Genomic DNA, 22,875 nt, shown 5'->3' with positions numbered 1-22,875 from the left:
CTGTCCCCTATGGTACGGAGTGTTGTGCTCCTGAAGTATCTCAACCAAACACTTTTCCAAAGATGGGTTCCATTGAGCTCTTGGCTTTTTAACTACACCAACACAAATTTACATTGTTCAAACTTAATGCTCAACATGATAAGAGGAGTTACTATCATTCAATTTGAAAACAAATAGTTGTAAACTTTAGGAGGACTAGTGAAAACTTCCAACAACATGATAAGAGTGAGTTATTCATTATCTATAGTAGAGTGAGTTGTGTGACCTACATCTGCTAATTTATTCTCTAATTTATACTCTACTAGTCCTTATGTCATACCATTGACGAAACATAACAAGTGAGCAGCACTTCTTTTGGGAAAACTGTCAGCTAAATAATACTCTAGTGGTCTATATACCCCTGTTATAGACTTGTTTCTGCTATAATGCACCACTACATGTAGTATTGAAAGATATCATTCACCAAACATAACAACAAGCACAAAACTTAATTGGCAAGATCTGAGAAATGGAGATTAAGTAGACCAAATACCTCTTGGAGGTGTCTTTTTAATTTTGGGTGATGGCTTCTTGGCACCGTGTGAAGCTTTTTTCCCACTTGCTTTCATGAGATTGTACTTTGGGGACCCCTTTGGATACATATCTGCATTTCAACACACACTACATTATTAGATGATGAAGACAAGAGAAGTTAATTAATTAGTATATGTATATATATCATAAAAACACACACCATCATGTTGGCTATTTAGGATGGTATGCTTCCCACATTTGCATTGCGATTTCATCCCTTAGAGTGTTCCCTAAGTCGTTGCTCCCATAGTTATTCTCGTCGCCATTCGGGAGATCAACAAAAGCATTTGGCGCTATGTTATCGGGCTGGTTGTCAAGCCAAGTCTGGTCACCATTCTCCATTTTGATGATATTGTGAAGAACTGCGACAGCTGCGGGAAGTTTCACTTGGTTCTCGATTGAATGCAGTGTGCCGACATGAAGAATTGGGAAGCGCTTTTCAAGAATTCCTAGGGACCTTTCCACATGGTTCCCTAGAACAGCATGCCGATGATTGAACAATTCCTTGTGGTTTTGTGGCTGAGGATGTCCATGACCAAATTCCTTCAAATGATACCGGACACCCCGATAAGGTGCGAGAAATGACAGAGTGTTTTCATAACCCCCGTCAACTAGGTAAAACTTTCCCTCAGGTACTTTAAATCCCTTGCTCATTGTAGAATGAAGAACCCTCGCATCCGTAGCTGAACCCTCCCAGCCACATGATATGAAAGTGAATTTTAAATCGAAGTCGCATGCAACCATAATATTATGACTCAAGGTACCCTTCCTATTCCGAAATGGAGCAACAATCCCAGGTGTTGCGGTTATAGGAACATGTGACTCATCAATGGCTCCTAAACAGTTCTGGAAGCAAAGATTGCAGGTCAATAAAGAACTATTAAGTTAGATAAGAAAAGGAATTGTGGAAGCATTAAAAATGGAAACCTGGAAGTAAGGATAAAATCTTGTGTCGGTGGATATTTTTGGATGTGGCTCATCAATGTTTGGAGGCTTCGGAAATAGACTAGCTAAGACAGGGACGATGTTGAAGAACTCATTGATGTACTCATGAAATGTTTGTCCACTATGCTGAAATTCTAGCTGGAGATCTTCATAAGATGCGTTGTGAGACACCATGTACAGGAAAAAGGCGAACTTCTCCTCCATCTTAATTCTTGTATCGGATATCAGATTTTCTCTTCTAAGATAAGATGCCAAAGCCCGAAAGATATGTGGCTCCACCCTATAAGCTATGAGGCAATTCTTAACATGCCCTCTAAGGATATCGTCAACACGCTTCTTGCCATATAGGATAGAGCTATGTCGCTGTTTTCTCTCGACTGGTCCTCTATTACGCATTCGATGCAATACAGGCAGAATAAAGGACATCATATCTTCATCATCCTCACTTCTCCTCTTCCTAATTCGATCGATAATATCGGAGTTCATCTTGGCACTAAAACTAGAGTAAACAAGCAACAAATAAGAACTATATTCATAAGACATACAGAATGATCTAGAATATTATTGAAAGTGCAACTATCCCTAGGTGGTTTTGGTAATTCATAACAACATATAGCTCATTGAGCTAATGCTATTCCAAGATGACTATTTCAGGAAAGCTCAATGATTGGCATGGCATGGATGTGAAAGTGGAACCCTCAAAATGCTAAGGACAAAGGATTGGCTCAAGCTCAAAAGCTCAAGACTCTTCATTTTATATTTTAGTGATCCAAGATCACATTGAGTCTTTAGGAAAAGCCAATACTATCAAGGAGGGATGAGGTGTTGCTTAATGAGCCTCTTGCTTCATGTGCTTAGTGATATGCTCCAAAACCCTCAATTACTTTCCCATATCCACATATGACCTAAACCCTAAGCCAAACTCGGTCCTACCGATTCTTTCTATCCGGCGCCACCGAGTTTCACTTGTCATAAGCCACTGCCAAACCCTAGTAATTCGGTTCTACCGATAGGGATCTCGGTCTCACCGAGATGGGATTGTAAACTCTCTGTTTCCCTTTCGTAACTTTTCGGTCTCACCGAAAGAGCGAATCGGTCCCACCGAGATTGCAATGTAAATTCAGTGTTTCCTTTTTGTAACTTTTCGGTCTCACCGAAAGAGCAAATCGGTCCCACCGAGTTTGCCTGACCAACTCTCTGGTTAGCTAATTACCAAAATCGGTCTCACCGAGTTTGTGTAATCGGTCTCACCGAGATTACGTTATGCCCAAACCCTAACCATATCGGTCCTACCGAGTTGCATGTCAGTCCCACCGAAAATCTCTAACGGTCACTAGGTTTACCTTTTCGGTCCGACCGAGTTTGTTTATTCGGTCCCACCGAGATTGGAAAACTGTGTGTAACGGTTGGATTTTGTGTGGAGGCTATATATACCCCTCCACCTCCTCTTCATTCGAAAAGAGAGCCATCAGAACACATACACAATTCCAACTCATATGTTCTGAGAGAGAACCACCTACTCTTGTGTTGAGACCAAGATATTCCATTCCTACCATATGAATCCTGATCTCTAGCCTTCCCCAAGTTGCTTTCCACTCAAATCTTCTTTCCACCAGATCCAAATCCTATGAGAGAGAGTTGAGTGTTGGGGAGACTATCATTTGAAGCACAAGAGCAAGGAGTTCATTACCTACACACCATTTGTTACTTCTTGGAGAGTGGTGTCTCCTAGATTGGCTAGGTGTCACTTGGGAGCCTCCGACAAGATTGTGGAGTTGAACCAAGGAGTTTGTAAGGGCAAGGAGATCGCCTACTTCATGAAGATCTACCGCTAGTGAGGCAAGTCCTTCGTGGGAGATGGCCATGGTGGGATAGACAAGGTTGCTTCTTCGTGGACCCTTTGTGGGTGGTTGCTTCTTCGTTGACCCTTTGTGGGTGGTTGCTTCTTCGTGGACCCTTCGTGGGTGGAGCCCTCCGTGGACTCGCGCAACCGTTACCCTTCGTGGGTGGAGCCCTCCGTGGACTCGCGCAACCGTTACCCTTTGTGGGTGGAGCCCTCCGTGGACTCGCGCAACCGTTACCCTTCGTGGGTTGAAGTCTCCATCAACATGGATGTAGGATAGCACCACCTATCCGAACCACGGGAAAAACATCCGTGTCTCCAATTGCGTTTGAATTCTCCAAACCCTTCCTTTTACATTCTTGCAAGTTGCATGCTTTACTTTCCGCTGCCAATATACTCTTTGCATGCTTGCTTGAATTGTGTGATGATTGCTTGACTTGTCCTACAATAGCTAAAATCTGCCAAGAACTAAAATTGGGAAAAGGTTAAGTTTTTATTTGGTCAAGTAGTCTAACCACCCCCCCTCTAGACATACTTCCGATCCTACAAGTGGTATCAGAGCTTTGGTCTCCATTTGCTTTGATCTCCATAGCTTTTGGTGGTCATAGCCTTGGTTTCACAACCTAGGAGAGTATGGCATCTAGCGAGGGAAATTATCACCGTAGAGGTCCTTACTTTGATGGTACTAATTTTGCTAGTTGGAAGCATAAAATGAAAATGCATATTCTTGGACATAACCCCGCCGTTTAGGCTATTGTGTGTGTTGGTTTGCAAGGTGACTTCTTTGATGGGAAAGAACCAAACCGTGAAGCTACTGCGGATGAGTTGAAGATGTTGCAATACAATGCTCAAGCTTGTGATATTCTCTTCAACGGATTGTGCCTCGAAGAATTCAAGAAAATCAGCCGTCTTGAGAATGCAAAGGAAATTTGGGACACTTTGATTGATATGCACGAAGGTACCGACTCCGTCAAGGAATCCAAGTTGGATGTGCTTCAAAGCCAACTTGACAAGTTCAAAATGAAGGATGGTGAAGGTGTCGCTGAAATGTACTCTAGGCTTGCTCTCATCACAAATGAGATTGCCGGCTTAGGAAGTGAAGAGATGACCGATGGATTCATCATCAAGAAGATTCTAAGAGCCTTGGATGGAAAATATGATACCGTGTGCACATTGATCCAAATGATGCCCAATTACAAAGATCTCAAGCCAACGGAGGTGATTGGAAGAATTGTTGCTCATGAGATGTCACTTAAGGATAAAGAGGAACTTCACAACAAATCAAGTGGTGCCTACAAAGCCTCATGTGAAGCCCCTACATCATCAAGTGAGAAACAAAACTTCAATGAAGAATTGAGCTTAATGGTGAAGAACTTCAACAAGTTCTACAAGAGTAGAAGCAAAGATAGAAGCTTCAAGTCAAGGTCCTACAATGACAAAAGATCTTCTAGTCGAGAGCGAAACTGCTATAGTTGTGGAAGACCCGGAAACTATTCCAATGAGTGTACGGCTCCCTGCAAGAGAAGAGAAGATTCTCCAAAAAGAAGAAGCAAAGAATCACCACCAAGAGAGAGAAGGAGTAGAGATGATCGTTATGAACGAAGATACTCACGGAGAAGCAAGGATTCGGAAAGGAAGGAAAAATCATCAAGGAGCTACACAAAACGAAGACATCAAGCTCATGTTGGTGAATGGGTATCCGGCTCCGACTCCGACAGCCACTCTGAGAGAAGTTATCACTCCGACTCCGAAGATACTCAAGATGAAGGTGTTGCCGGTCTAGCACTTGTGTCAACCAACTCCTACGACATCATTGACTCACCAAATGAAGGAATTGGAAGATGCTTCATGACCAAAGGTCCTAAGGTAACACACCCCGAGTATGTTGATTTCAATAGTGATGAAGATGACTTGTTAGGTGATGATTTGCTTGTTGACAACTCTAGTGATGAATACTATGATGAAACGTCAATTAATCATGCTAATCAAGATAAAATGAATGACAATGATAAGGAGAAGATTGAGGCTCTAACTAAAGAACTAAACACTCTTAAGTTAGCTCATGAAACTATCTTTGAAGATCATTGAGAACTTTTAAGAGCTCATGAGAAATTACACTTTGAAAAGCTCAATCTTGAGCAAGAGCATGTTTTCTTAAAAGCAATCAATGATGATCTCCGCAAGAAAAGTTCTCCTTACATTGCCAAGCGTTTACTCTTATCCACTTACATGCCTCAAGTCAAGTCTAGTAACAAGAACAAGAAAGATTCTTCCTCTAGCAGTAACAATGATCATGCTAAATCCAATATTGTTGCTTCTAGTAGTTCTCTTGATTCCACTAATGATTCTCTTAGCCAAGTTACACTTGAGCAAGAAAATAGCTTATTGAAGGGAATTATAGAGAAAGGAGTGTACAAAAGCCTTGCCGAGAGTAAGCAATTCGAGGAAATTGTGCGCAAGCAAGGAATGCACCAGAAGAATCAAGGTGTTGGTTTTGAACGAAAGTTCAATGCCAATGGAGTTGAGTGGGAAGAAGATCAATACCCCAAGACAAGGTTTGTTCCTCAACAAGAAAAGTATGATACTTCTTTCAAGGGGACACAAGCTCAAGATGATCTTCCACCACAAGACTACAAGCAAAAAGGCAAGGACATGCTTCAAGAGGAAATTGATGCATTTGAAGAAGCTCCTAAGACCTTAGTCAAGTGGATTCCCAAGACTACTTCAAGTTCCACTTCATCAAGTACGACTACAACTCCAAGGATTCCCATCAAGATGGTGTGGATCCAAAATAAGAAGAACTAGAGAGTTCTTGAGGGTGACTCCGCCAACATACTTCACTCTTATCATTTTGGCAAGAACAAGTGCAATCAACTTCCACATCTTGCACTAGTTCAAGGAGTCACAAACCCTCTTGTTGGTAAGACAAGGGACAAGGTAACCTAAAAGTTTTCATGGACATCATCTTGTGTGTGCATCACTCTATGTCTATGGATATCCTTGTTTGTTCCTTGCGGGACTAACCCATGTAGGTATTGAAAGTGCAATTCACTCAAAGGGATAGCTCCAAGTGATCTACATCAACATTGAGCATCCACATCTTCAACATCTACATGAAGTCATCATCGACAAAACCCGAGGTTAGTTCATCCCTCTAAGGGGGGATATCACATCTAGGGGGAGCTTTACTCTAAGACTTGAGCTAAAGCAACTCTAAAGATGTGAACACAACAATGCTTTATGTAAAAGTGGTAACCCCACTTGAGCTTAAACGATGAGTATGACCTATGATCAAGTGTTCTCACTTGACTCCTAAGTCAATATACTCATATATAGATGACCTTGTCATCGCAAATTGCTTGGTAGATGCTAGAATTGGTTGTGCATGTCTTGTCACATATTTCATTTGCCATCTTATTGTGTGAGCATGCTGGTTGCATATTTTACTCATTCGAGGACATCCACTTGTTGTTTTGATTGTTCGGTTTTATTTCCTTTTGCCAAGTGGATGGACAAGAATGCCTAAGAACCTCCTCTAGCTATCTATGCTTTTCTCGTCTCAAACTCTATTCATGCTACATCAGAAAATTTGATCAAGTCAGATTCGAACCACTCTGTGTGAGGAGCGCTTGGAGTCCCCGATTCATCATAGACTTAAACTTCCAAAACCTCTTTATGATTCTCGGTCTGACCGATACCCTACTTTCGGTCCTACCGAGATCATTAAGTTGATCTATGTTTTCGATCTCGGTGCAACCGATTTGAACCATTCGGTCACACCGAGTTGCAATAACTGTGTACAGTTTTGCATCTCGGTGCCACCGAGTCGTTCCACTCGGTCACACCGACAGGGTCGGGCTATATATAGTCACGGGCAAAAAATTTGGAAATTTCTCCGAACCCCTTCGCCCGCGCGATAGCCTGCTCTGCCAACTTGGTCTCCGGATCGTCTCCTTGCCGACAGCCGCCTCCAGTCGCTGGTCTCCGTCGCCGTCAACGGCAATTCAACCCCGCCGTTGCCGCCGTAGCGAGTCTCTGCCGAACTAGGGTATGGACTCGATCTTTGTGCTATTCCCCAATCCGATTCTTAGCACATTGTGATCATCATGATTCTTGCCACGTTTGTTAAACTTCTATCCAGTCAATGAACTCGTAGATTAGGTTTAATTCGAAAATTTTAGGTTAGGTTTCCGCCGAAACCATCTCGGACCCACCGAGTTGAAAAACTTGGTCCCAACGATTTAGCTTATGCCATTGCACAAGTGAGACTCGGTCTAACCGAGAATTACTTATCGGTGTGACCGATTTTGGAACTCTGTGAAACCCTAGCAGTCTCGGTGCCACCGAACTGTGACTCGGTCTGACCGAGTTCACTAGTTTAGGTGCCAAAACTACTTCGATATCACCGAGTTTAGAAATCGGTAGATCCGAGATGCTTTCAGTGGGAAACTAAAACTAAGTTTTTGAATTATTCTTTTGCAAAAATCTCTGCATTTTATGATGCTTATCCACTCTATCTCATCTATAACCTATTCACAGGGTCAGCAGTCAGAGTTTGCATCATGTCAGACCAAAGTGATAGCCAGAACTTGTCAGAGTAGCAAGTGCAGATGAGTGAGGGCACTAGTCCCTCAAGTTCCTCAGATGATGGCAGCAGGAGCACCCCTAGCAATCTGCCTAAAGCTACCACAAGATAGAGAAAGAAGAGAACCTCAGACTCAGAAGATGAGGATTATGTTGGAAATATGCCCTAGAGGCAATAATAAAAGTATTATTATTATATTTCCTTGTTCATGATAATTGTCTTTTATTCATGCTATAACTGTATTATCCGAAAATCGTAATACACGTGTGAATACATAGACCACAATATGTCCCTAGTGAGCCTCTAGTTGACTAGCTCGTTGTGATCAACAGATAGTCATGGTTTCCTGGCTATGGACATTGGATGTCGTTGATAATGGGATCACATCATTAGGAGAATGATGTGATGGACAAGACCCAATCCTAAGACTAGCACAAAAGATCGTGTAGTTCATTTGCTAGAGCTTTGCCAATGTCAAGTATCTCTTCCTTCGACCATGAGAGCGTGTAACTCCTGGATACCGTAGGAGTGCTTTGGGTGTATCAAACGTCACAACATAACTGGGTGACTATAAAGGTGCACTACAGGTATCTCCGAAAGTATCTATTGTTTTATGCGGATCGAGACTGGGATTTGTCACTCCGTGTAAACGGAGAGGTATCTCTGGGCCCACTCGGTAGGACATCATCATATGCGCAATGTGACCAAGGAGTTGATCACGGGATAATGTGTTACAGAACGAGTAAAGTGACTTGCCGGTAACGAGATTGAACAAGGTATTGGATACCGACGATCGAATCTCGGGCAAGTAACATACCGATAGACAAAGGGAATTGAATACGGGATTGATTAAGTCCTTGACATCGTGGTTCATCCGATGAGATCATCGTGGAACATGTGGGAGCCATCATGGGTATCCAGATCCCGCTGTTGGTTATTGACCGGAGAACGTCTCGGTCATGTCTACATGTCTCCCGAACCCGTAGGGTCTACACACTTAAGGTTTGATGACGCTAGGGTTATAAAGGAAGTTTGTATGTGGTTACCGAATGTTGTTCAGAGTCCCGGATGAGATCCCGGACGTCACGAGGAGTTCCGGAATGGTCCGGAGGTAAAGATTTATATATGGGAAGTCCTATTTTGGCCACCGGAAAATGTTCGGGATTTTTCGGTATTGTACCGGGAAGGTTCTAGAAGGTTCCGGAGTGGGGCCCACCTGCATGGGGGGACCCACATGGACGTGGGTAGTGGGGGCAAGGCCCCACACCCCTGGTCAAGGCGCACCAAGATCCCCCCTTAGAAGGAATAAGATCATATCCCGAAGGGATAAGATCAAGATCCCTAAAAAGGGGGGATAACAATCGGTGGGGAAGGAAATAATGAGATTTCTTTCCTCCCACCTTGGCCAACGCCCCAATGGACTTGGAGGGCAAGAAACCAGCCCCTCCACCCCTATATATAGTGGGGAGGCGCATGGGAGCTATACACGAAGTTCTGGCACAGCCCTACCTCTCTCCCTACTCCTCCTCTCCCATGGTGCTTGGCGAAGCCCTGCTGGATTGCCACGCTCCTCCACCACCACCACGCCGTTGTGCTGCTGTTGGATGGAGTCTTCCTCAACCTCTCCCTCTCTCCTTGCTGGATCAAGGCGTGGGAGACGTCACCGGGCTGTACGTGTGTTGAACGCGGAGGTGCCGTCCGTTCGGCACTAGGATCATCGGTGATTTGAATCACGACGAGTACGACTCCATCAACCCCGTTCACTTGAACGCTTCCTCTTAGCGATCTACAAGGGTATGTAGATGCACTCTCTTTCTACTCGTTGCTGGTCTCTCCATAGATAGATCTTGGTGACACGTAGGAAAATTTTGAATTTCTGCTACGTTCCCCAACAGTGGCATCATGAGCTAGGTCTATTGCGTAGATTCTTTGCACGAGTAGAACACAAAGTAGTTGTGGGAGTTGATGTTGTTCAATATGCTTACCGTTACTAGTCCAATCTTGTTTCGACGGTATTGTGGGATGAAGCGGCCCGGACCGACCTTACACGTACTCTTACGTGAGACAGGTTCCACCGATTGACATGCACTTGGTGCATAAGGTGGCTAGCGGGTGCCAGTCTCTCCCACTTTAGTCGGAACGGATTCGAGGAAAAGGGTCCTTATGAAGGGTAAATAGCAATTGGCATATCACGTTGTGGTCTTGCGTAGGTAAGAAACGTTCTTGCTAGAAACCCATAGCAGCCACGTAAAACATGCAACAACAATTAGAGGACGTCTAACTTGTTTTTGCAGGGTATGCTATGTGATGTGATATGGCCAAGAAGAATGTGATGAATGATATGTGATGTATGAGATTGATCATGTTCTTGTAATAGGATTCACGACTTGCATGTCGATGAGTATGACAACCGGCAGGAGCCATAGGAGTTGTCTTTATTTATTGTATGACCTGCGTGTCATTGAAGAACGCCATGTAAACTACTTTACTTTATTGCTAAACGCGTTAGTCATAGAAGTAGAAGTAGTCGTTGGCGTGACAACTTCATGAAGACACGATGATGGAGATCATGGTGTCGTGCCGGTGATGATGATGATCATGGAGCCCCGAAGATGAACATCAAAAGGAGCAAAATGATATTGGCCATATCATGTCACTATTTGATTGCATGTGATGTTTATCATGTTTATGCATCTTGTTTGCTTAGGACGACGGTAGTAAATAAGATGATCCCTTACAAAATTTCAAGAAGTGTTCTCCCCTAACTGTGCACCGTTGCTACAGTTCGTCGCTTCTAAGCACCACGTGATGATCGGGTGTGATGGATTCTTACGTTCACATACAACGGGTGTAAGACAGTTTTACACAGCGAAAACACTTAGGGTTAACTTGACGAGCCTAGCATGTACAGACATGGCCTCGGAACACGGAGACCGAAAGGTCGAGCATGAGTCGTATAGTAGATACGATCAACATGAAGATGTTCACCGATGATGACTAGTCCGTCTCACGTGATGATCGGACACGGCCTAGTTGACTCGGATCATGTAATCACTTAGATGACCAGAGGGATGTCTATCTGAGTGGGAGTTCATAAGATGAACTTAATTATCCTGAACATAGTCAAAAGATCTTTGCAAATTATGTCGTAAGCTCGCGCTTTAGTTCCACTGTTTAGTTATGTTCCTAGAGAAAATATAGTTGAAAGTTGACAGTAGCGATTATGAGGATAGTAGAAAGCTTATGTCCTTAATGCACCGCTCAGTGTGCTGAACCCCAAACCTCGTCTGTGGATGTTGTGAACATCGGACATACACGTTTTGATAACTACGTGATAGTTCAATTAAATGGTTTAAGTAGAGGCACCAAAGACGTTTTCGAAACGTCGCGGAACATATGAGATGTTTCGAGGGCTGAAATTGGGATTTCAGGCTCGTGCCCACGTCAAGAGGTATAAGACCTCCGACGATTTTCTTAGCCTGCAAACTAAGGGAGAAAAGCTCAATCGTTGAGCTTGTGCTCAGATTGTCTGAGCACAACAATCACTTGAATCGAGTGGGAGTTGATCCTCCAGATGAGATAGTGATGTTTCCCCAAAGTCATTGCCACCAAGCTGCTAGAGCTTCGTGATTAACTATAACATATCAGGGATAGATATGATGATCCTTGAAATATTCATGATGTTTGACACCGCGAAAGTAGAAATCAAGAAGGAGCATCAATTGTTGATGGTTGGTGAAACCACTAGTTTCAAGAAGGGCAAGGGAACAAAGGGATACTTCATGAAACGGCAATTCAGCTGCTGCTCTAGTGAAGAAACCTAAGGTTGAACCCAAACCCGAGACTAAGTGCTTCTCTAATAAGGGGAACAACCACTGGAGCAGCATTACCCTAGATACTTGGTAGATGAGAAGGCTGCCAAGGTCGACAGAAGTATATTGGATATACATTATGTTAATGTGTACTTTACTAGTACTCCTAGTAGCACCAGGGTATTGGATACCGGTTCGGTTGCTAAGTGTTAGTAACTCAAAATAAAAGCTACGGAATAAACGGAGACTAGCTAAAGGTGAGCTGACGATATATGTTGGAAGTGTTTCCAAGGTTGATATGATCAAGCATCGCACGCTCCCTCTACCACCGAGATTGGTGTTTGCGTTGAGCATAGACATGATTGGATTATGTCTATCGCAATACGGTTATTCATTTAAGGAGAATAATGGTTACTCTATTTTTGAATAATACCTTCAATGGTCTTGCACCTAAAGGAATGGTTTATTGAATCTCGGTCGTAGTGATACACATTTTCATGCCAAAAGATATAAGATAGTAATGATAGTACCACTTACTTGTGGCACTGCCATGTAAGTCATAATGGTATAAAACGCATGAAGAAGCTCCATGTTGATGGATCTTTGGACTCACTCATTTTTGAAAAGTTTGAGACATGCGAACCATGTCTATTGGTGTATATGCATGAAGAAACTCCATGCAAATGGATCGTTCGGACTCACTTGATTTTGAATCACTTGAGATATGCAAATCATACCACATGGGCAAGATGACTGAAAAGCCTCATTTTCAGTAAGATGGAACAAGATAGCGACTTGTTGGAAGTAACACATTTTGATGTGTGCAGTCGAATGAGTGCTGAGGCATGTAGTGAATATCATTATGTTCTTACTTCACAGATGATTCGAGTAAATGTTGAGTATATTTACTTGATGAAACACAAGTCTGAATTATTGAATGGTTCAAGTAATTTCAGAGTGAAGTAGCAGATCATTGTGACAAGAGGATAAAATGTCTATGATATGATCATAGAGATGAATATCTGAGTTACGAGTTTTGGCACACAATTAAGACATTGTGGAAATTGTTTCGCAATTAATACCGCCTGGAACACCATAATGTGATGGTGTGTCCGAACATCATAGTTGCACCCTATTGGATATGGTGCGTACCATGATGTCTCTTATCGAATTACCACTATCGTTCATGGGTTAGGCATTAGAGACAACCACATTCACTTTAAATAGGGCACCACGTAATTCCGATGAGATGACACCGTATGAATTATGGTTTAGAGAAACCTAAGTTGTCGTTTCTTAAAAGTTTGGGGCTGCGACGCTTATATGAAAAAGTTTCAGGTTGATAAGCTCGAACCCAAAGCGGATAAAATGCATCTTCATAGGAAACCCAAAACAGTTGGGTATACCTCCTAATTCAGATCCAAAAGCAATATGGATTGTTTCTAGAATCGGGTCCTTTCTCGAGGAAAAGTTTCTCTCGAAAGAATTGAGTGGGAGGATGGTGGAGACTTGATGAGGTTATTGAACCGTCTCTTCAACTAGTGTGTGACAGGGCACAGGGAGTTGTTCCTGTGGCACCTACACCAATTGAAGTGGAAGCTTATGATATTGATCATGAAACTTCGGATCAAGTCACTCCCAAACCTCGTAGGATGACAAGGATGCGTACTACTTCAGAGTGGTACGTAATCCTGTCTTGAAGGTCATGTTGCTAGACAACAATGAACCTACGAGCTATGGAGAAGCGATGGTGGGCCCGGATTCCGATAAATGGCTTGAGGCCATAAAATCCGAGAGATGATCCATGTATGAAAACAAAGTGTAGACTTTGGCAGAACGGCTCGATGGTCGTAAGGCTAATGAGTACAGATGGATTTCAAAAGGAAGACGGACAATGATGGTAAATGTCACCATTAAGAAAGCTCGACTTGTCGTTAAGATGTTTTCCGACAAGTTCAAGGAGTTGACTACGATGAGATTTTCTCACTCGTAGCGATGCTAAGAGTCTGTTGGAATTATATTAGCGATTACTGCATTATTTATGAAATCTTGCAGATAGGATGTCAAAACATTGTTTCCTCGACGATTTTAATGAGGAAAGGTTGTATGTGATACAACCGGAAGGTTTTGTCAATCCCGAAAGATGCTAATAAGTATGCAAAGCTCCAGCAATCCTTCTAAGGACTGGAGTGAGCATCTCGGAGTTGGAATGTATGCTTTGATGATGATCAAAAATTTTGGGTTTGTACAAAGTTTATGAGAAACTTGTATTTCCAAAGAAGTGAGTGGGAGCACTATAGAATTTCTGATGAGTATATGTTCTTGACATATTGTTGATCAGAAATGATGTAGAATTTCTAGAAAGCATATAGGGTTATTTGAAAGGTGTTTTCAATAGAAAACCTGAATCAAGCTACTTGAACATTGAGCATCAAGATCTATAAGATAGATCAAAATGCTTAATAATACTTTTAAATGAGCACGTACCTTGACATAATCTTGAAGGTGTTCAAGATGGATCAGTCAAAGAAGGAGTTCTTGCCTGAGTTGTAAGGTATGAAGTTAAGACTTAAAGCTCGACCACGGCAGAAGAAAGAGGAAGGACGAAGGTCGTCCCCTATGCTTTTATCATAGGCTCTCTACAGTATGCTATGCTGTGTACCGCACCTGAAGTGTGCCTTGGCATGAGTCAGTCAAGGGGTACAAGAGTGATCCAAGAATGGCTCACAGGACAGCGGTCAAAGTTATCCTTAGTAACTAGTGGACTAAGGAATTTTCTCGATTATGGAGGTGGTAAAAGAGTTCGTCGTAAAGGTTACGACGATGCAAGCTTGACACCTATCCGGATAGCTCTGAGTAGAGAGACCGGATACATATAATGGAGCAATAATTTAGAATAGCTCCAAGTAGAACAGTTGTTTGGAATAGCTCCAAATAGAGCGTGGTAGCTGCATCTAGGAGATGACATAGAGATTTGTAAAGCACACACGGATCTGAAAGGTTCAGACCCGTTGACTAAAACCTCTCTCACAAGCAACATGATCAAACATAAAACTCATTGAGTGTTAATCACATAGTGATGTGAACTAGACTACCGACTCTAGTAAACTCTTGGGTATTAGTCACATGGCGATGTGACCTGTGAGTGTTAATCACATGGCGATGTGAACTAGATTATTGACTCTAGTGCAAGTGGGAGACTGTTGGAAATATGCCCTAGAGGCAATAATAAAAGTATTATTATTATATTTCCTTGTTCATGATAATTGTCTTTTATTCATGCTATAACTGTATTATCCGGAAATCGTAATACACGTGTGAATACATAGACCACAATATGTCCCTAGTGAGCCTCTAGTTGACTAGCTCGTTGTGATCAACAGATAGTCATGGTTTCCTGGCTATGGACATTGGATGTCGTTGATAACGGGATCACATCATTAGGAGAATGATGTGATGGACAAGACCCAATCCTAAGACTAGCACAAAAGATCGTGTAGTTCATTTGCTAGAGCTTTGCCAATGTCAAGTATCTCTTCCTTCGACCATGAGAGCGTGTAACTCCTGGATACCGTAGGAGTGCTTTGGGTGTATCAAACATCACAACGTAACTGGGTGACTATAAAGGTGCACTACAGGTATCTCCGAAAGTATCTATTGTTTTATGCGGATCGAGACTGGGATTTGTCACTCCGTGTAAACGGAGAGGTATCTCTGGGCCCACTCGGTAGGACATCATCATATGCGCAATGTGACCAAGGAGTTGATCACGGGATGATGTGTTACGGAACGAGTAAAGTGACTTGCCGGTAACGAGATTGAACAAGGTATTGGATACCGACGATCGAATCTCGGGCAAGTAACATACCAATAGACAAAGGGAATTGAATACGGGATTGATTAAGTCCTTGGCATCGTGGTTCATCCGATGAGATCATCGTGGAACATGTGGGAGCCATCATGGGTATCCAGATCCCGCTGTTGGTTATTGACCGGAGAACGTCTCGATCATGTCTACATGTCTCCCGAACCCGTAGGGTCTACACACTTAAGGTTCGATGACGCTAGGGTTATAAAGGAAGTTTGTATGTGGTTACCGAATGTTGTTCGGAGTCCCGGATGAGATCCCGGACGTCACGAGGAGTTCCGGAATGGTCCGGAGGTAAATATTTATATATGGGAAGTCCTATTTTGGCCACCAGAAAATGTTCGGGATTTTTCGGTATTGTACCGGGAAGGTTCTAGAAGGTTCTGGAGTGGGACCCACCTGCATGGGGGGACCCACATGGACGTGGGTAGTGGGGGCAAGGCCCCACACCCCTAGTCAAGGCGCACCAAGATCCCCCCTTAGAAGGAATAAGATCATATCCCGAAGGGATAAGATCAAGATCCCTAAAAAGGGGGGATAACAATCGGTGGGGAAGGAAATAATGAGATTTCTTTCCTCCCACCTTGGCCAACGCCCCAATGGACTTGGAGGGCAAGAAACCAGCCCCTCCACCCCTATATATAGTGGGGAGGCGCATGGGAGCTATACACGAAGTTCTGGCACAGCCCTACCTCTCTCCCTACTCCTCCTCTCCCATGGTGCTTGGCGAAGCCCTGCTGGATTGCCACGCTCCTCCACCACCACCACACCATTGTGCTGCTGTTGGATGGAGTCTTCCTCAACCTTTCCCTCTCTCCTTGCTGGATCAAGGCGTGGGAGACGTCACCGGGCTGTACGTGTGTTGAACGCGGAGGTGCCGTCCGTTCGGCACTAGGATCATCGGTGATTTGAATCACGACGAGTACGACTCCATCAACCCCGTTCACTTGAACGCTTCCGCTTAGCAATCTACAAGGGTATGTAGATGCACTCTCTTTCTACTCGTTGCTGGTCTCTCCATAGATAGATCTTGGTGACACGTAGGAAAATTTTGAATTTCTGCTACGTTCCCCAACAGATTATGTGGCAGAAGAGGAAGCAACTTCCATGAGAGTTGAGCCAGCACAGGGCATAAAACCAGGGATGAAGATCAAAAGGCTAGCAGGCAGGCAACCTATGTCAAAGGCCAGAGCTTCAACTGAGAAGCCCACTCCCATTGAGCCAGTTGCTGCTGAAGGCAAGAAGAGGAAAGAAAGGGTGAAGAAAACTATAGCCAGAGTGCTTGGCAAGGCTTCCATCATGGAAGATGAGGAGGAAGAAGAAGAGGTAGCTGCACCAGCACCTAAGGCACCCAAGCTGATGGGTGATGCCATAAGAACAGGGGCAGCTGCTTCCAAGGCCAAGCTAGCTCCAAAGCCAAAGCCAAAGAGGAACACAAGAAGCATCCCAGCTACTGAGAAGAACAAGGCCCTAGTGCCTGAAGCTGCAGAAGAAGAAGAAGAGAATGTTCTTAGAAAGCTCAAGCCCAAGATCCCAGACCACAACGATGCTCATCCTGTGGCTGAGGATATGAAACTCAGGAGAGATTTAGGGCTCCAGAAGTGGAGAGAAGCAGACCCGTATGCTTCAAGGAGAAGGACTGCAGTTGACTACAGGTTTCACACCAAGGAGCAACAAGACTTTTATGAGACAGTGCTGCTAGACAAGAAGCCAATTGTCTGTGATATGAGATGGGTTGATTGGCAATACATCAAGGACAACGAAGAGTACTACCCTGGAGTGCAGGACAGCTTCAAGGCATGTGGAGTAGAGGACTTTGTTGGGCAGAAGCTCACAAAGTGGAACGAGGAACTCATCATGCAGTTCTACTCCACAGCCCATTTCTATCCAGATGGCAGGATTGTATGGATGTCAGAGGGTACGAGGTACCAGTCTACAGTTGCTGAATGGGCTCAGCTGATTAATGCTCCAGAAGAGCATGACGATGACTTGGACATTTATGCCAAGAAGAAGATGGACCACAACTCAATGTCAAACATGTACAAGGAGATTCCAAATGAAGCACTTGATACGTTCAAGTTTGGCTCAGTACACTATCTTCTGTCAGGGCTGCCAACCATCAACTGGATTCTTAGGCACACCCTATTGCCCAAGTCTGGAGATCACAAGATGATCAGGGGCCACGCAATTAACTTGCTTCATATCTTTGACGTGCCACAGAAATTCAAAGTCATGAGCCTTATGATTGAAACAATCAAGAGGACAGCAGCAGACCAGAAGAGGAGCTGTGGATATGCCCCACAGATTCAGGAGCTCATCAACTCTAAGATGGGCACGGGGTACTTATTGGACAAGGAACACCTGCCCATCCGTCCAGATTTTGAAGATAATCAAGTGGTCATGACTGAGAATGAGCCATCATCTGCCCAAGCACAAGCCAAGAAGGAGAAGGCGAGGAAGGAGAAAGCTGCCAAGATGCCTACTCAAGAGGAGGCATCTGAATATTTCCTAAAAACCAAACAAGAGCAGCTTGGTTACTTGATTGCATCCACCCCGCGGATTGAGCAAGGACTAGCTACCCTAACTCAGAACCAGGCAAGCTTAGAGAGGATCATGGAACAAAAGTTCTATGACTTGGATGTCAAAGTGACAGAGATTCAGACTGTAGTGGAGCAGCTCCAGGATGACATGCAGGAGAGGAGAGGCAGGACTACAACTGATGCCTTTGCCAGAGTGCCACGAGGTCCAAGGTCGTCTGCAGTGCCAGTTGCTGACCCCAGAGCCACCACGTCTGCACCAGCTACAGCCTCAGTTCCACCAGCTCCAGCGTCCACTTCAGCCTCGACTCCAACCACGTCTACAGAAGGCTTCGTCCTTGGAGTGCTCCGGACTCCACCACCACCTGAAGATCAAGCCTGAGTGTCGACTTAGCACTATGCATTTTCTAGGAACTTTTTGGTAACTTGTTGCCAAAGGGGGAGAAAATGTATAGATCATAGGCTTCGAGAGAGAGAGTGTTGCTTTTTTCTCTCTTGCTTTATTTGGTGGTTTTTCGAACTTTGTTTGCTTTTGAGTGCTTGAGATACTATGTCATTGCTCGTGAGACATTGATGATCATGTGTTTGATCATAAGCTACACTTATGCATGCTTGATATATCTTATCTATCTTATGTGATCATTCACTATTCTTGGTGATGAGTGCATGTATTTCATTCTTATCGTTTTAAGCGCTCCACCAAGATGTATGTGACATGGAAGAGTAACCCATGACTTAACTCTTTGTGCATTTGCAGTCCAAAGAAAATTTTAAATATGCACAAATTTAGGGGGAGCTCTCACTTGTCACATACTTCTCAAAGCGACGATATATTTCATGCTTATTATCATTTGTCGAAGCTTTGATCTATATGTTGTCATCAATTACCAAAAAGGGGGAGATTGAAAGTGCAACTATCCCTAGGTGGTTTTGGTAATTCATAACAACATATAGCTCATTGAGCTAATGCTATTCCAAGATGACTATTTCAGGAAAGCTCAATGATTGGCATGGCATGGATGTGAAAGTGGAACCCTCAAAATGCTAAGGACAAAGGATTGGCTCAAGCTCAAAAGCTCAAGACTCTTCATTTTATATTTTAGTGATCCAAGATCACATTGAGTCTTTAGGAAAAGCCAATACTATCAAGGAGGGATGAGGTGTTGCTTAATGAGCCTCTTGCTTCATGTGCTTAGTGATATGCTCCAAAACCCTCAACTACTTTCCCATATCCACATATGACCTAAACCCTAAGCCAAACTCGGTCCTACCGATTCTTTCTATCCGGCGCCACCGAGTTTCACTTGTCATAAGCCACTGCCAAACCCTAGCAATTCGGTTCTACCGATAGGGATCTCGGTCTCACCGAGATGGGATTGCAAACTCTCTGTTTCCCTTTCGTAACTTTTCGATCTCACCGAAAGAGCGAATCGGTCCCACCAAGATTGCAATGTAAATTCAGTGTTTCCTTTTTGTAACTTTTCGGTCTCACCAAAAGAGCAAATCGGTCCCACCGAGTTTGCCTGACCAACTCTCTGGTTAGCTAATTACCAAAATCGGTCTCACCGAGTTTGTGTAATCGGTCTCACCGAGATTACGTTATGCCCAAACCCTAACCATATCGGTCCTACCGAGTTGCATGTCAGTCCCACCGAAAATCTCTAACGGTCACTAGGTTTACCTTTTCGGTCCGACCGAGTTTGTTTATTCGGTCCCACCGAGATTGGAAAACTGTGTGTAACGGTTGGATTTTGTGTGGAGGCTATATATACCCCTCCACCTCCTCTTCATTCGAAAAGAGAGCCATCAGAACACATACACAATTCCAACTCATATGTTCTGAGAGAGAACCACCTACTCATGTGTTGAGACCAAGATATTCCATTCCTACCATATAAATCCTGATCTCTAGCCTTCCCCAAGTTGCTTTCCACTCAAATCTTCTTTCCACCAGATCCAAATCCTATGAGAGAGAGTTGAGTGTTGGGGAGACTATCATTTGAAGCACAAGAGCAAGGAGTTCATTACCTACACACCATTTGTTACTTCTTGGAGAGTGCTGTCTCCTAGATTGGCTAGGTGTCACTTGGGAGCCTCCGACAAGATTGTGGAGTTGAACCAAGGAGTTTGTAAGGGCAAGGAGATCGCCTACTTCGTGAAGATATACCGCTAGTGAGGCAAGTCCTTCGTGGGCGATGGCCATGGTGGGATAGACAAGGTTGCTTCTTCGTGGACCCTTTGTGGGTGGTTGCTTCTTCGTTGACCCTTTGTGGGTGGTTGCTTCTTCGTGGACCCTTCGTGGGTGGAGCCCTTCGTGGACTCGCGCAACCGTTACCCTTCGTGGGTGGAGCCCTCCATGGACTCGCGCAACCGTTACCCTTTGTGGGTGGAGCCCTCCGTGGACTCGCGCAACCGTTACCCTTCATGGGTTGAAGTCTCCATCAACGTGGATGTAGGATAGCACCACATATCCGAACCACGGGAAAAACATCTGTGTCTCCAATTGGGTTTGAATTCTCCAAACCCTTCCCTTTACATTCTTGCAAGTTGCATGCTTTACTTTCCGCTGCCAATATACTCTTTGCATGCTTGCTTGAATTGTGTGATGATTGCTTGACTTGTCCTACAATAGCTAAAATCTGCCAAGAACTAAAATTGGGAAAAGGTTAAGTTTTTATTTGGTCAAGTAGTCTAATCACCCCCCCTCTAGACATACTTTCGATCCTAAAATTATATCATCAGTGTGCCAAGATGTGCAATGACCAAGAGCTATCAAGTATGATATACTACTTCGGCAATGAAACAAGCTCAAGAGGCCAAGAAGCTTATGTAGCTTACCGAAGTTTGGCGTGGCAACAGGTTCCCAAGAAGGAGGTAACTCGTCCACCCCAACAAGGATCCAAGCGGCAAGCTGTGAAAATAAGAGTCAAACACATTTCATCATAAGTATTATAAGTAGCAAAATTTCATCATTATTTCTAATCTGACGACACACACATTTGAATAGAAACATCGTAGGATGGTTTGTTCCAATACATGCAGAAGATGGACAATTAGAATCAAGACCAAAATCAAAGAGACTTTTCCCTTGAATAAACAACAACAATCAGGTATAAACTACATTCATTTCATCAGGTCAATTCACCGGCAAGGGAAGTAACAGGTTTACGCTTGTTGAATCCTAATTATTCTACATAGATTTATAAACTCTGCAAAAATATATAGCCTAAACTCTAGCTTGCAGATATGGTTCCCTAGATTATAAGGATGTAGTAAATGAAAGAAATATTAAGATACAACAATTCTAGGAACAAAAGAGACACGTCCTATATGCAACTGAATGTTTGCTGCAAACATTTGTAGCCTAAACTGAATGCTAGTTCTTTTCTGGGCCGCACCGCTCATTCCATTCCTAGGCTTCGATTACATGGGCTGAGCAGTTTGTTGCTACAACACACCAAGATTACATGGGCTTCAATGGTATAGACACCTCTAAAGTCTCCAAGTAGATTAAAATCAAATATAACCAGAAATTGCAATCTTGTAAAAGCAGTGCACTAGCCAGTGAGTTCTAATTGCAGATGACTTCACACTACTAAGTGGTGATTGCGATCATGTACTTTTCTATAGCAACTTTTTCTTTCTTCATAAGAACAAATACTGTAAACCATCTTTTGTCTATCTGCATCCTATTTTGTACTAGTGTAGTTGTTATCATGGTACATCTGAGAGTAAGAATCGTTTACTAACAATTGCAAGAGTTGAAAGTAAAGATTGGAAACAGGAAAAACAGATACGCATCTCCCTTTTGAACGTGTTGCAATCAGGAGTACTGCTGCATTGGTCTGATATTCGGGTTGAAACTTTGCAGGTATCCTCCTGATGGCGACAAGCAAATGCTGGCCAAGCAGACAGGCCTAACAAAGAATCAGGTAAGCAGCAAAGCTGGTCACTGTTGCCGCTACCATGTCATTTTGTTTCTGGAGCTTGGTTGACATGTTGGGTTAATAATGGCGGTGCAGGTGTCGAACTGGTTCATCAACGCGAGGGTGAGGCTGTGGAAGCTAATGATGGAGGAGATCCACAACCTGGAGATGAGGTAGGTCCACAAGCACCCGCCGCACGACCAGGGCTAGCAGCACGGCGTCCACGACCAGTCTCACCAGCACTCGTCGCAGTAGTAGCAGCAGCGCAACGGCAATCGCTCCGAGCCCTGCGACTCGCACCCCGGCAGATTGAGACAAATCTCGACCTCTAGGGTTAGGGTAGAAGAGGACGACGTTCTTGGCAAGCTAGCTGGGTAGGAGACGCCGTTCTTGGCGTGCTTGCCGGTGAGGACGAGGCGGACGGAGGGCGTGCGGGAGGTGGCAGCCATGGAGAGGATGGGGAGGGGAGGGGAAGGGCTGCGGTTACTCGCCACCGGGGAGAAGTACAATATGCCGGAGGAGATCACCGGCGTCGAGGCAGCGCGGCGTCTTGGGGAGTCGTTGTCGGCGGCGTCTTGGGAGGAGTCGTCAGCGGCGTCTCGGATCGGGCGGCGGCGCGAGTGGGGCGAGCAAATCCTCGAGAGGGGCCTCGAGGGTTCTGAAACGCGTGAAAACTGATGGATCGACGAAGAATCGAGAGGGTTGAGCCGTCGAAACCCCGGGTACCAAATGGGCCAACGGGTATTTGCGAGGATTCTGGGCCACACAAGGAATACCCGCTCGAAA

General features: G+C 44.1%; 1 long non-coding RNA gene across 1 annotated transcript; it reads right to left on the bottom strand.

Moving 5' to 3' along the window:
- Positions 1-45: 45 nt before the first annotated feature.
- Positions 46-21,067, bottom strand: LOC123107817 (uncharacterized). The gene is made up of 3 exons (XR_006451765.1): positions 21,002-21,067; positions 533-643; positions 46-92 (listed from the first exon to the last, which is right to left on the bottom strand). It is a non-coding gene; the product is annotated as an uncharacterized lncRNA (long non-coding RNA).
- Positions 21,068-22,875: the final 1,808 nt, after the last annotated feature.

The sequence above is a fragment of the Triticum aestivum genome, chromosome 5A (genome assembly GCF_018294505.1).
Source record: "Triticum aestivum cultivar Chinese Spring chromosome 5A, IWGSC CS RefSeq v2.1, whole genome shotgun sequence".
Classification (NCBI taxonomy): domain Eukaryota; kingdom Viridiplantae; phylum Streptophyta; class Magnoliopsida; order Poales; family Poaceae; genus Triticum; species Triticum aestivum.
The sequence above is the reverse complement of the archived record's forward strand: the minus strand, read 5'-3'. Positions and strand labels throughout refer to the sequence as shown.